We start from the raw sequence: 13,359 nt of genomic DNA, 5'->3' as shown, positions 1-13,359 counted from the left end.
AAGCACCTGTGAAGAATCAGATACGTTTGAGATTTGTCGAGACATCTTCTGACCAATTTGCTTCCAAAATAATGGAGACAAATTGGCATTCAGTTTTAAGTAACGCTACACAAACTTAATACAAGAAAAGGAGCAGAATAAATCATTTTACAATTGCATGTCTCAAAAGGCCACATTATTTTGCAGCCAGACTATGTCCTGAACCCATCGTTTGGTCCTGAAAATGTTATATTAACAAACGAGAGCAATTTTTTATGGTTCCGTAATGAGCGTATGTTTCAGAAGAGTACTTCAAGCTGAGGAGGGGAAGTCAGCTGTCATCCTTTGTGGACTCTAACTATGGAGGTAAGCAATACAAATGGGCTCTCTCTTATAATGAGATGTTAGTCCAAGTATCACATAGAGCTTTTAATCGTCCGTAACATGCTCTGTGGGAAGATAAAGTGAGATAACAAGCTAAGTGTTGGAGTTCAAAGGAAGTCTTGCAGACAGAGTCACACTGTGATTCTGGGTGTATATGTGTCGGCCCCTACAGAATTAATCTCCCATGTTTATGATGTATGCAGGCAGTCATTAAGCTGTTTAAAATATCACAATCATATGTTTGTGTCCATAAACCTTGATTCTATTGCCCTCAGTTATCTTAGAAAAAAAGGGCATTTTTATTATTGTTTATATTTTGATGTAACATTTATGTAGTGCGTCCTGTAATATATTAAAATGTGTGTTACTGCTCCGGTAAACACATTTAAGTTTCACTTTATAAGCTGTAAATTGCATTTAAGATCTATTTATAAATATGGGAATTGGACACTTTAAGGGACTGTTTTCTGCTGCTTATGATCAAAATCTTTGCCCAAAAGGTAAGTGTACTGGGCTTGCGGCCATCTTAGCTCATTGCTACCACAAGTCACCAGTCAAGCGTGAGGCCAAACACCGATAACAGTATGGGATAACAAAGAGGGGCTGTGTGTGTGCTAAGCTTGTATTAGTGGAAAGAAAATGTGTGTTCAATGTTTTTACACAGCAACATTTGCTTGTTTAAAAACACACACTCTGTATTGCACTTATGTTCACATGTCCATTTTCCAGTATGTGTCTAGTATGGACTGCCTTGTCCATGTGTGGCCCAAAGCTTTCACATATTTCTACACGTTCAGGAACATGATGCCAAACAAACTTGTGAAATTAGCTTAAAGCAAATTCAAAAGCTCAACTTCTTCCACCTCCATATGCCATAATTTCTCTGCGGTGCGTTTTTTTTTTTTTTTTTTGTCTTTTGCAAAGCCCCAAGTATCTGAATTGTGTGCAGGCTACATATAGAGAAAGTGTAAATATTGTTGTTTACTATCATCAAATTTCAAACATTTTCCTTTAAAAAATGCATTTAAGTTTTTGTAAACTTCTCATGGACATTTTGTGTGTTTGTGTGTGTGTGTGTGTATATATATATATATATATATATATATGAGCCTATAGCCACACCATACATTATGGACATATTATGTTACTGTTTCATTTCTGCTGCTAGTTTTGTACTCGTTGTGTTGTTTTAAAATATCCTGTGTGTGTGTGTGTGTTTTATGAGTGTGTATATATATATATATATATATATATATATATATATATAAAACACACACACAGGGTATGTATTAAAACAACACGAGTACAAAACTAGCAGTAACATAATATGTCCATAATGTATGGTGTGGCTATAGGCTCAAGGCAAGAAATTGTCAAGGTCTGTTATTGATCACTGAGAGAGAAAAAAATACAACAATAACTACATAAAATAACAAAAACAGCAAGAATTACATTTACCTACTGTTTATTCTCTTGAAACTCAAAATTCTAATACTTGCCTTATGATTAATAATAGAATACTATGCTATTGTCATTATTATTATTTTATTTACTATATTATCAACATTATTATTATTATTATTATTTACTATATTATCAATATTATTATTATTATTTACTGTGGATGTGTCACAAGAAAACAGACACAACAAATTACAAATGCTCCACTATTTGCAGGAAGGGTTTCCCCCTCTGACACTGACACACAGGGGCTGCATACATGTTCTGGTTTGTTCTAGTGTAAAATAGTTGGCCTGTCTTGGCACAAAATCAAATATTGATGTGCTTTGAGGTATTGTTTTAAAGTTGGAAAGTCCAGTATTGTGACAGCCCTATTTTGAGTCCACCTTAAGGGGAGTTTCCGCTTCCTACGCTGTTTCCGCCCCATGTATCGACAATAAATTAATGGACTCCTGTAGCACTCAGCACTCAGCCAGTGAGTGGCACCCCATTGATTTCAAGGTGTACTCTTGCCCATATATGGCTTTCTGAATAACCCTTTAAGGTGCAGGAAGAGTGCTCAGACAGTCCACCGCAAGGATGAAGCTCTGTCTGGATAAATATTTCAACACTTGGACTTTGCTTATTGATTGGAGCAGTAATTTCCACACATGCCACCCCGGGGAGACAGGCACTAATGATGCTGGTTCCACCATGTCCAGCCAAAGCTTTCCCACAAAGACATATTCCCAAGTCCCGCGCCTGTGAATTATGGGATAAAACATTAACAGCTTTAGAAAGTGTTGCGTATGTTTCTTTTTTTTCCCCTTCCACGAGCAAAGTCTGGTGTCTCTCATCAGCAAGCCTGTACAGGGGTAATGGCATCCTTGGTTAGAAGCCAAACTGCCTGGTGGAGGAAGATGTACAAAAAGGAAAGTTCTCAACACTTTCTGACTTTGAAAATGGATATTTCCACACTTCCTGAAGTGTGATTGATTGGAAATCTCCATCAGCTTTTGCAATTAAGATCAATAAATAATGTGGTTGAATATGCTGTGTTTCCCATAGCACTGTACTGAAATTGCAGGAAGACTTCAACCACGCACTCACATTAAGTAAATTCCTTTGTTTTCTATTGTTTTAGAGCCCATTGTGTTGCCAGTGCGGATGCATTTGCCCAAAGCAATCCGATAGCTTGTCACTTTTCTTGCCTCTGGCAGAGGAACCACTCTAAATCCCAGTTGTTTGTATGCATGTCTTCGCCTGTGCCCCGCTAAAAGGGGGTTGTATTGGATTTGTGTGTCCCCCATGGGCTCCATAAAGAGTAAAATATCTCATGAAGACACTAGCTGCATGCTGCGAGGATAGCGGTTTAATATATGTTGCCGTGTCTCACATTCTCTAGGGTGATGAGGTGATGAGAGCTAGTTTCCCACCTGTGGGGCGACAGTAACAATTTGTGCTAACACTAAGGCAAGTCAGCCCAGCATAAGCAGCAGGAGAGCAGAGAGGAGGAGCAGTGCTGTTATTCAGACGTGCTAATTACCTCTCCGGTAAAGTGTACAGTGACTGCCCCCCCACCCCTCCTTCCCTCCCCTTGGCCTGGCGCCTCACACCATCAACATAATGAGAACATAACTTTTTATTCTGAATACCTAAATATCTCCTTAAGTGATCGATAATGTGCATCATCATAAATCACGTCGGGTATTGCCTGAGATTATTCCAGAAGTCAATACTGTGCGCCGCAGAAGACTTTTGAGAGCGACTAATGGTGAGACATAGCTGCCTTTGGGGAGATATGAGGGGATATTCATGCATATGTATAGCGCAAAGTTTCTCACCCCCAAGCAGGAGTGAGACCGGTGTTGGCGGTCGACGGGCACTTCTTGGCCCGCTGTGTGGCATTGGGCCCAGCAGGAAGAGCAGTATAACCGGTGTCTGGCGGTTGAGCCCGGCCGTGAAAACACACCATTAATTTTTAACGCAATTAAGCTCGCGTCTAAAAAGAGAAATTAAGCGAGCTCCTTATTTAGCAGACAGAGAAGTGTTTTTAAAAAGGGCACTAATACTGTGATTACTCAGATTTGAGGGAAATTATTCACAAAGGGGCCACATGGGAAGAAGTGGAAACTATGTTCGTGCTTAGCTGGCAATTTAGGAAAGTTTTTTTTTTTCCTCTTGTTTTGTTTTGTGTGATAAGTTTCAAACAGTAGAGCCTTTTTTCCGTTGTTGTTTCCAACCTGAATGGATGTGAGAATTTTTGTGTGGCTAATCAAGAAATAAAAAAAAATCTCCTCTGCAATGATTTTTAAAGGCTCTTGGAGCACGGAGCTCCAGCTCTCCAGTGGCACCACATGTGATCAGCTGCAATCATTACTTGTTTCTTGGAGTTGAACAGGGATTACCCCACAGCAACTACAGGGCTGTGGGTTTGAATTATAAAGAGGAGAGATTCTACACAGCAACAGCTTGCCTAAGTGTGATTACCCAAATGAATGCAAATGTTGACAGTGTGTGTTACAGATACACATACAGTACAGTACAGTATGAGATGTGAGAGAGGTGGAAAAGTTAAATGAAGCAGAACATGTTTCTCAAGGGGCAAACAAAAAATACTGTTTTATTCAGAATGATCTTAAATACATTTGATATATAAACTTTACTTGCTCTAGTTTTATATTTTAATTTGCTTCCCAGTTTAACTGAGAGTAATTACCATCCATTGCTATCCTTTGTTAATTAATATTTAAAAAATGAACTTATTTTGTGGCACAAGCTTCATAGAGTGAAGACGTGAACTAGGATTTTGGCTTTGCTATTATGCCGTCAGTTTTTCTGTCAAACATGTGTGATGTGTGTGTTTTTTTAAATTACATTTAAATAGTCCCAATTAATCTCACTAACCGAGAAAGAAAACGTTTCCACTTTAAATGTTTTATGCATAATGTTTTTTTTTTAATCTTAATTTTTTCACTCAATATTTTGGATCATTTTATGAAAATATTCATACCAATTTCACATCCCTGCTGAAAAATAAAACGACAGCAGACTGAGCAATGTGCAATTTCTTCTCCTTAGTATGCACATAGTATTGTGATGGACTTGGGAATACAGCTGTGGAGGCACCTGCAGGTTCATTTGCAAGCTAGCATTCAAAATCTCTAAGGAATCATTTCAAACTCCTGATTGGACACCTGTCAGCTCTTCCGATTTACCAGACATTATTAAATTGTAGCTAATGATTGGTAAATTTCAGCCAATCACATGGATTGACAAGAGGAGGCCATATAAAGAGTACTTTGTGTCAGCGCTGCTGTGGAAGAGGCGAAAGCTCAGTAAATTAGTGTCTGTATGGATAATACATTTGATCCTGATTTGTGCATGCAAAATGTCAGCATATTTTGAGAAATGCTGACAACAAGCGGAACATCCTCTAAGAGCAGTCAAAAGTTTTTGTATGTGCAAGTATTTCATGGGCATAGGAGCAATATATTTATGTGTGTGTGTGTAAGAGAGACGGTGCGTGGGTGTGTGTTGTGTACAAGGCCTTTGTGAAAGCATGTTCTGTGAGTGTGCATGCTTGCAGATTCATGCAAGTGTATGTGTGTGTATGTGTGTATGTGTCCGTGTGTGTTTTCCTCCTGTCCCAGAGGGAGGGTGCTGAATAACAGGCCCTTTTTGACAGGCTGGGACAGTGAGAGCTGTCAGCCCCCTCACCAGGCCTGGGATGAGTAGTGAGAAAAAAAAAAGAGGGAGAGAAAGTGATAGAGGGAGGGAGAGAGAAAGAGAGAGAGAGAGGCAGACAAGGGATTGGGGGGCTCCATGTGTTTAGACTAATAGGAGGCCAGCGTTCAGCTTCTCCTCCAGCAAGAACAGACAGTTGAAATCTCTGGGCAGTTAGCACAGCGCTGCCTCTCAAAGATTTCCTGTCAGATCATGTCTATAAGAGGAGAAGAGGTTCTCAATAGCAAAGGGGGAAAAAAGGGGGGATAAAGGAAGAAAAAACAGCACCTGGAAAAATTGTCTGCCTTCATGAGAATTGAGCCGCCTGGATGGAGTTCTAAAGTTCGACTTGGCAAGGCACACATGCGCTTTCTTGATATTTAAAATCAAAAAGAGGGCTACTGAGTCAATTAATGACAACAACATTATTATATTTCTTATTAAAAGAATAAGGCATGTTGAACATTTTGGTTGCAGGCACAGGCCGAATGTGAAAATTATATAATGTGCAAAAAAATCATTATTCAGTTATTCTTATATAACAAAAGTCTCTCTGTGTCACAGTAAAATCTGCTTGTAAAGAAATGTGTCTCTGCCTATAACCAGGCTGTCCATATTTATATCAACATTTTAACACTAATATTATATTTGGGATGATGATTATTCCTATAGCACTGTTTCTTTCAACAAAACACCCTTATTTTTGTGCCTCTCTGGCTTCTATACAGAATTAAATTGCATCCTGTCATGTGAATGATGCAACGATCAAATATCAATTATAGCTCACATTGTGTTCAACTTCTGCTGACGTTCTGTAGTGTGACGGATAATTGAGGTATTAGAAGCCAACCACATTGGACAGCTGTAGAACATTACTTAAAACAGGAATAAAATGTCAACATTACCATACATTGCTAATTGGATGTTTTATCTCCAATTACAAAATCTGGGGTTTTTTACATAATAAAAGATTTGCCAAGAAATGCTGTCCTGAGGCATGATGTCGGATGTGATGTTGGAAGTGTGTGTGTGTGTGTGTGTGTGTGTGTTTTTTTGTCAGAATGAGGAAAAAGAGTGCAGCGGTGAGATCAGCCTGAATTAATTTTAAATGTAGGCAGTCAGCTTAATTTATTGTCAGCCTTCCACCATGACTCCACAGACGAATGCATCTCATCTAATTAGTGATGCCTGCTGCAGAACATGTGTTGTCAGGTGTATGAATAGACAGGAAGACAACATGTATGCCGCTCTATCAGATAACTTAACATGCTGTTAGCGGGGAGATGGGATTTACAGATCTTTAGATTAATTTGAGTTGAAGTTAATCTGATTTGGAGATTATGGTGAACTGAAAGAATGGCAGCCGCTTCCTGACAGTGTCCTTCATACATGACCCGTCAGAAGTCACACAGTTAGACCTCACAGAGGCTGCAGCAACATTGTGCGAGGTTTCTTCTGTCAATCTGGGTTCCTATAATGAAGGTTGTCAGTATTAACAGTTTTTATTGAAGCAGATATTAACACAGAAATAAAGTTAAAACAAAGAGTAAGTCCCTCTGTGGAAACTTTGGGTAAATATCTGAAAATTGCTCACAGATGGAAAATAATTCCAGGTTCATCATTATTCCAGGAGTAAGAGCTCCTCTACTTGCACATTGTCAGACTGATGTGACTCGTAATGACTAGTGACAATCATTTGCTTCAATTCTTTTCTCTTTACAGAAATGCAGCATGATGACTGGAGCCATAAAAGATAACTGTCCTGAAACTGAAAACAATTAACACACTGACCCATAACTGGCACCGGTGGCTCTGCAGCCTGTCAAATCCTTAGTTTTCTGTTAGGATGTGTAGGAATGCGTCTCTACTTATTGAATTGTTGAGGGGGGACCCTTGCCTGAGGGTTAATATAACAATTTACTTTGGACTGCCTGTGGATGTGTTGCCATGATTTGTTTGCTGAGTGTTGTCAGCCTGCAGGGTTTGGCATGCTCATGCCTCCCTGTTAAGTGGGAAGATGTAGTATGTTCCAGGAGAGCTCCATCATTTGCTCCCGACAGTAACTCTGTTTAATAAGTCAATGGAAATGAAATATGGCTCAATGCATCATGAATTTGCTTCAACACATCTCCCTTACTCAATTTTCATTTTGTTTTTTTCCCCTAGTGTGTCATGGCCAAATCTTATTTCTGTTGCTTTCTACAGAGTCAAGTGCACTTAGTGTTGCTGCATTAGTGGGATTTCATCTGCAAATTTTATTTTAGTAAACAAATCATAGTCTATAGATTGTATCGATTTTTATTTTATTAAAAAAAACAATGATGGTGTAAAAAGTTTCTAATTTCTAAATACACGATATTATGTTTTGCAAGACAAAAGCTGGCGAGCTGTCATCTTTCAGGAATACAGGTTATGGTTTGATTTACAGCATGCTCTTGATACCATCACATTCATTCATGTTTCCAGCTGACATATTTTTGTTCTGTTGCAACTTCCACCTCTGCACCTCTGCCATTTCTTTATGCCTCAAGTGTCAATGAAACTACGGTGGCATGGAGTATAATGAGGTTTATATTTAGCTGTGTTCTATGTACTGCCTTGCCTAAAGTTTGAGTGCAAGCGACAATCTGTCAAAACAAAGAAAGCCCTATTTTTTTTTTTTTTTCAAATATGCCTGCTCAGTACAAATTATTCTTTCCTGTAGGGTTTGACTGTGCCAGGGAGGGGGTCATCAACATTCAGCAGTTTTGGAGCAGCTATAATGACCAATCACAGAGCAGAAAAAATTCCATTGTCAATTGTGTTTTTACTGAAGTTTTGTTGTGTTTCTGATTTAATAGAACAAACCAGTGCAGCTTTCCTTCATTGTGGAATTCAAAATGGTGTCCAGATGAATGCTGGAGTTGTATCAGGTATCCTCATCCTCAGTGATGGCATCAGAAAAAGATCAGGTAGGCTCTGAACAATGCGATGTTGATCTTCAGAAAGGCATGAGGCAGCTTTTTGCCAAATAGAGGTGGAATCATCTTCCAGGTGGGTACCGTCCCCTTCAATTTAGGCTTTCCCTTTCATCAGAATAACCACTGTTTCACTGCAGTGTCCTTGAAGGGAAGCTGGAAAAGACTGGGGAGAGGAATGTGTGCTGGCAGGTATGATTGTACTCCAACACAATGTTATCGTCCGGACACAGTTTTGTCGAACATTTGGAGAAAATCATTCTGCTCGATCTTTGACTGTCTGCTGGGCTGCGAGGCAGCTGTTGGGAGGCTCACCACCTGGTGTGAGCAGCTTTGAAGTACACTTTGAGGATTAAATTATTCATTCAGGATGGTGACATGTATCCAGCTTGCCTGAGACTGTGGAGAAGATTTCGCCTCCTACAGCTTACCGGACGGGTCTTTTTTAGCTTCATCCCACTTTATGAAAAAACACAGACTTTCTTACAAAAGTCCAAAGTCTGTGTGGGTGAGAATTAGTAATAAGAACATTGTCCCCTACAGTTAAAATGGAGATTATAATGATTAGCGGCGTGATAAAAATGATATTGTGCATGAATGTTTTATGATCTGTGGTCTTTTCAGCGCGTCGGCCCAGATTTGAAAATGATTGTGTCCACTAAGAGACTTTAACAGAATCCTGGTTCCAGTTATTTTGACTCTTCATGCCGTGACAGAACTGCAGGTATGCTCACACAGCTTTCAAATACAAAAAGCAATTTAGATTTTATTAATAATGTGGTGATTGACAGGAAATTAAAATGGGCCTGAACCGTTACAAAGATACCTCTGGAAATAAAAAAAATATGCCTTTTTTCAATGTTTGTGGGTCTGATGGTCTTCCTATCATTCAGTATTCATTTCTTCACTACACATATTGTATATATGTTTTGCTTAAAACTTAAATTTGAACATATACTGGGCTCCATGCTGTAGTAAGGAAAAGGGAATGAATTTAGCTCAGTGTTGTCTTTAATAGTGTCTTTAAAAAGATGGCTGTGTTGTTGCTTTTAAAATAGTTTGTTCAGATATATATGCATTTTCTTATAGTTAAATTTTGTGCAATTTTACAGTACTTTCTGAAAATAAATAACTTTATTGGAATGGTGATGAATTATTTTGTGGTCAAGAATGGAATTAATTTCACTGCTCCCATTATATATGCTTAAAGGGATCACTTTTAGAAATGATGCAGAAAGTTTGAAGTTAATACATTTTCTCAAAGTCCTATTAATAAAATGAAAAATCAGCATTGTGTAGATACACCTGCCTTTGCCCAGGAATGGGGATTTGAAATCATTCAAATCAGGTGAATAGCTGCAGTATTCTCCTGATTTTCTCACCTTCAGACATTTTCCTCAGAAGACGTCGTCACCATATTGGCAGTGCGGATGATGTCATCAGTGCTATGGAGCTTCACAACCACTGGACTATGTGTGTAAATGTACTGGCAGTCTTGACAGGTTGCCAGTCTGTTAACACACAGGCAAAAGGACAACTTCCACCTTTTAGCTATGATGTGTTGACATACATTGGAATTCCATTGCATATAATGTAATTTATTATGATATTTTTTGTTTTTAGTGTTTTACAACAGTGATGAAACTGAGAAAATATATTAAAAGGGGGGAAATTAATTGGATCTACCTTTATGCTAATCAACAGTAAGTCATACAAACAACTTGTTAACTAACTGTAGCAGCATACTGCATGATCCTTTGATGAAGTGAATCAAGAAAAGATAAACAGAAGGCACGTCGTATAATGTAAATAAGCCCTAATTGTCTCTGTGGTTCAGCTCTGCTGTATATTAGTCAGAAAAATGAGAACGATACCCTTTTTTAATCGAACAGACTGTGAAGATTGAAAACGATTCTTTTTTCAAGATGTGCAAAGTAACCTTTCGGCAAATTTAATGCCATTGATGTCCATCATGATTTTTTTTTTCTTTTTTTGTAGGGGAACTCTTTATTTTAGACTCTCCTGCGATGTTAAATGAATACTAGAATAAATGCAATGAGCATGCTGAGTGAGATACTGAGATTTTATCTTTACTGACACCAGGGAGCAAATTATGAGAAGGCCCCGAAGGCCTGCATGCTGCAGAAAAGTGTGAACCCTGTGGTTATGTAATAATTGTCTAGTCTGAGTCAATACACCACAAATTTGACTATACTGAGATCAAGTCGTAGCAGGAAAATTTGCCAGTATAACTCGACCACCAGAACAAAGTAACTCCACCTTGTTAGCCTCAGTGGTTTCTGAAACAGGGTTTAGTGCCTGCCGACTGCTTCTGTCCTCTTGGGATATATTAGGCTGTATATGGTAAAGTCTATTATGTCACTTTCACTTTCTCACTTCTCAAACTGCCTGTGCTGAAACAGAAACACAACACTTCATCTGATCCATATTTCAAGCTGGACTGAGATGGTGTCTACTTGTCATTTCATGTGGCTGTCACATTAATGATCATACTATGCAGTGCAGATGTAGGGCTCATGTTACCACTGCTACGATTTCACTGAGACTGTCCAGTATCGCTGCTGTCCTATTCACAATGCCCCAGATCTCTCCTCGATGTTATACTCTCTCAGGTATATGTAGCTTGGGGCTACTTCCATGTGGCACAGATTTAATTACGTGCCATATTTAGACATTATTTGAAACAGATTTGAGGGACAAAAGAAGATGAAAGAGTTCCAGTATATGAAGATGAAGCACAGCTGCAGCCAGAAAAGGAGATAATCTGGTTGAGTTAGTCTGCTGTCTGCCTTTTGACAGTGTCTGTGGTTAACTATAATTAACCAAACAGGTCAGAAACCACTTTTTGGCACACCCCTGGTAATGTCTAATGTTCAGTAGTAGCACCATATCCTTCAGTGTACCTAGAAATCCTCATGGTATTGGTGGAAATTGAAATTGTCACAGATAAATCTTCTAAGGATTTATCTCTAATTCAAGTGGTTTCTAAACAGTTTAAATCACAAACCTTAACCATAATCTTCTTATGTGTGGCCACAGATAGATACACATTAGTGGCCAACAAGACCCACACTATGATCACAGTTAATGGGAAGTGGAGACATTTTGAACTTGAACTTAAAAAATAATGTATTATTTCAGGGAAATATAGCCTTTTGTCTGCTCAAGTGTGAGACTGTAAAAAAAACATAATTAGGGCTAGACACATAAAAGCCTTTTTAGAGTTGATTGTGTGTGTTAGTTCTTACAGAAGCGACTAACCCTCCTGTCTGCAGCTCTCAGCATGCCTGTTTTTCTTTTCTTTTAATAGTTTTTCCATCATTCTAAAATCAAACCGTGCACGGCAACTGTTGTGTAAAGGTGCTGTAGTCTGGTCACAAAATACAGGCTACAGATTTATTCATTTCTTTACTCAGTTCATCCAAAACACTAGACTACACAGTTGTCTGATCATGCATATTATGAATAAAATAAATAAATAAATCCCAGCTCTTCTTTTTGCATTTCAGTGTGTTTTATTGTTTGGTGTGTGGAAACCGTTTTACCTTTGAATATTAAAGTATGTGTTCACTTGTTTGAGGGTTATAGCTGTTTTTACTGATTATACTTTGGCCAAATTAAAGAAATTTCATATTAAATGAGCCAATATTTAAAGGACTACTTCAGGTTTTATGGCAGTTTATTAGTCAATCTTCACACTAGAATTGGGAGAGAGAAAAATCAAAGACAAACTGCAGATGTATTTATTAGTATGTATGTATTTATTAGTCTAGTGCTATCGACCATATATCACCATACACACACATATATGTATGTTCCATAAATTGGTTATAAATACATAGATTGCAAATATTAGACCATTAGCTGCTAACCTCAATAAATAAAATAGGCCAGACAGCAACATTAAAAAGTCAATCCCTCTCACAAGAGTTAATTAATCCAAAGCAATAGGCATTAAACTTAACGTTGCGTTACGTAAGTGACGCAACACTGGACCGGAAGTTTCAGGTGCAATCCTTTCCGGTTATGACCGCTCTAATTAGGAGCTTTATGAAGAATTAAGCCAGCTGGGGGGAAAATTATTGGAAACAAAAGACGGACTTAAAGTTTATGCAGTAAGTCAAACATTACAGTATCGGAGGAGACGGTTGTGGAGTAAAGAAGTTATGGATTTCAGTCATTGCTAGCAAAGCTAACACATTAGCAGCTAGCATCGCACAGGTGCAGCCTGTCAGCACCTTTTCCTGCGCGTGCTCTGCCAAGACAAGCCGCCATCATCCACTGTGGATTTTAATTGCTGAAATGACAGATGAACACTTTGACATCCTCACACGCTGAAGGCCCTGGAAGCGCAGCTGGCTCTCTGAGATGTTCACCTGCAGGTGCGCTAACGACTGGAGCCACCATGGGCACCTGCATCCGTTCTGATGGTGAGTCAGTCTTAACCACTGGGAATGCTGCTCTTGTGTTTGAGATTAAATTACACATCAAACGCATCTGCTGCCTGCTTTCACACATTTTGCCATGATTGTCGCTGTTCAAGGTGTTGAATAATAGATTTATTAAAATAAGCTTTGGCTCTGCCAGGGATTTGTCTTTTGCTTTCTGCAGTGTGTTGATTTTGTGTGCATTCCCAGATGTCAATTATAGTTTGGTCTCAGTGTCCTCCGTCAGTCTGGTTGTGCCTTGTTTTTCCAACAGCCTTGACGCCTATCTATAAGCCCTGCTGGTCGTGTGGTTTTTAATGGCTTAGCCAGAATGTTTCACAGGGTAGTTTCAAAGTCTTCTTGTTGCAGCTTTGATTGTAAAAGCAGAAAGAGGGCAATAACAGTCCACTGAACCAGCCAAACAA

At 38.8% G+C, this 13,359-nt stretch overlaps 1 long non-coding RNA gene across 2 annotated transcripts in view; it reads left to right on the top strand.

Annotated features, from left to right (window-relative positions):
- Positions 1-11,836, top strand: part of LOC114434823 (uncharacterized) — a 52,986-nt gene extending 41,150 nt beyond the window's left edge. The window contains exons 3-5 of one of the 2 annotated variants that reach the window (XR_003670511.1): positions 8,370-8,994; positions 9,111-9,210; positions 9,875-11,836. This is a non-coding gene — a long non-coding RNA (uncharacterized LOC114434823). Of the gene's footprint in view, positions 1-8,369; positions 9,211-9,874 lie in introns of both variants that reach the window. The other variant, XR_003670510.1, reaches the window with a different exon arrangement.
- The last annotated feature ends 1,523 nt before the right edge of the window (positions 11,837-13,359 follow it).

The sequence above is a fragment of the Parambassis ranga genome, chromosome 4, assembly GCF_900634625.1.
Source record: "Parambassis ranga chromosome 4, fParRan2.1, whole genome shotgun sequence".
NCBI classification, from domain to species: Eukaryota; Metazoa; Chordata; class Actinopteri; family Ambassidae; genus Parambassis; species Parambassis ranga.
The sequence above is the reverse complement of the archived record's forward strand: the minus strand, read 5'-3'. Positions and strand labels throughout refer to the sequence as shown.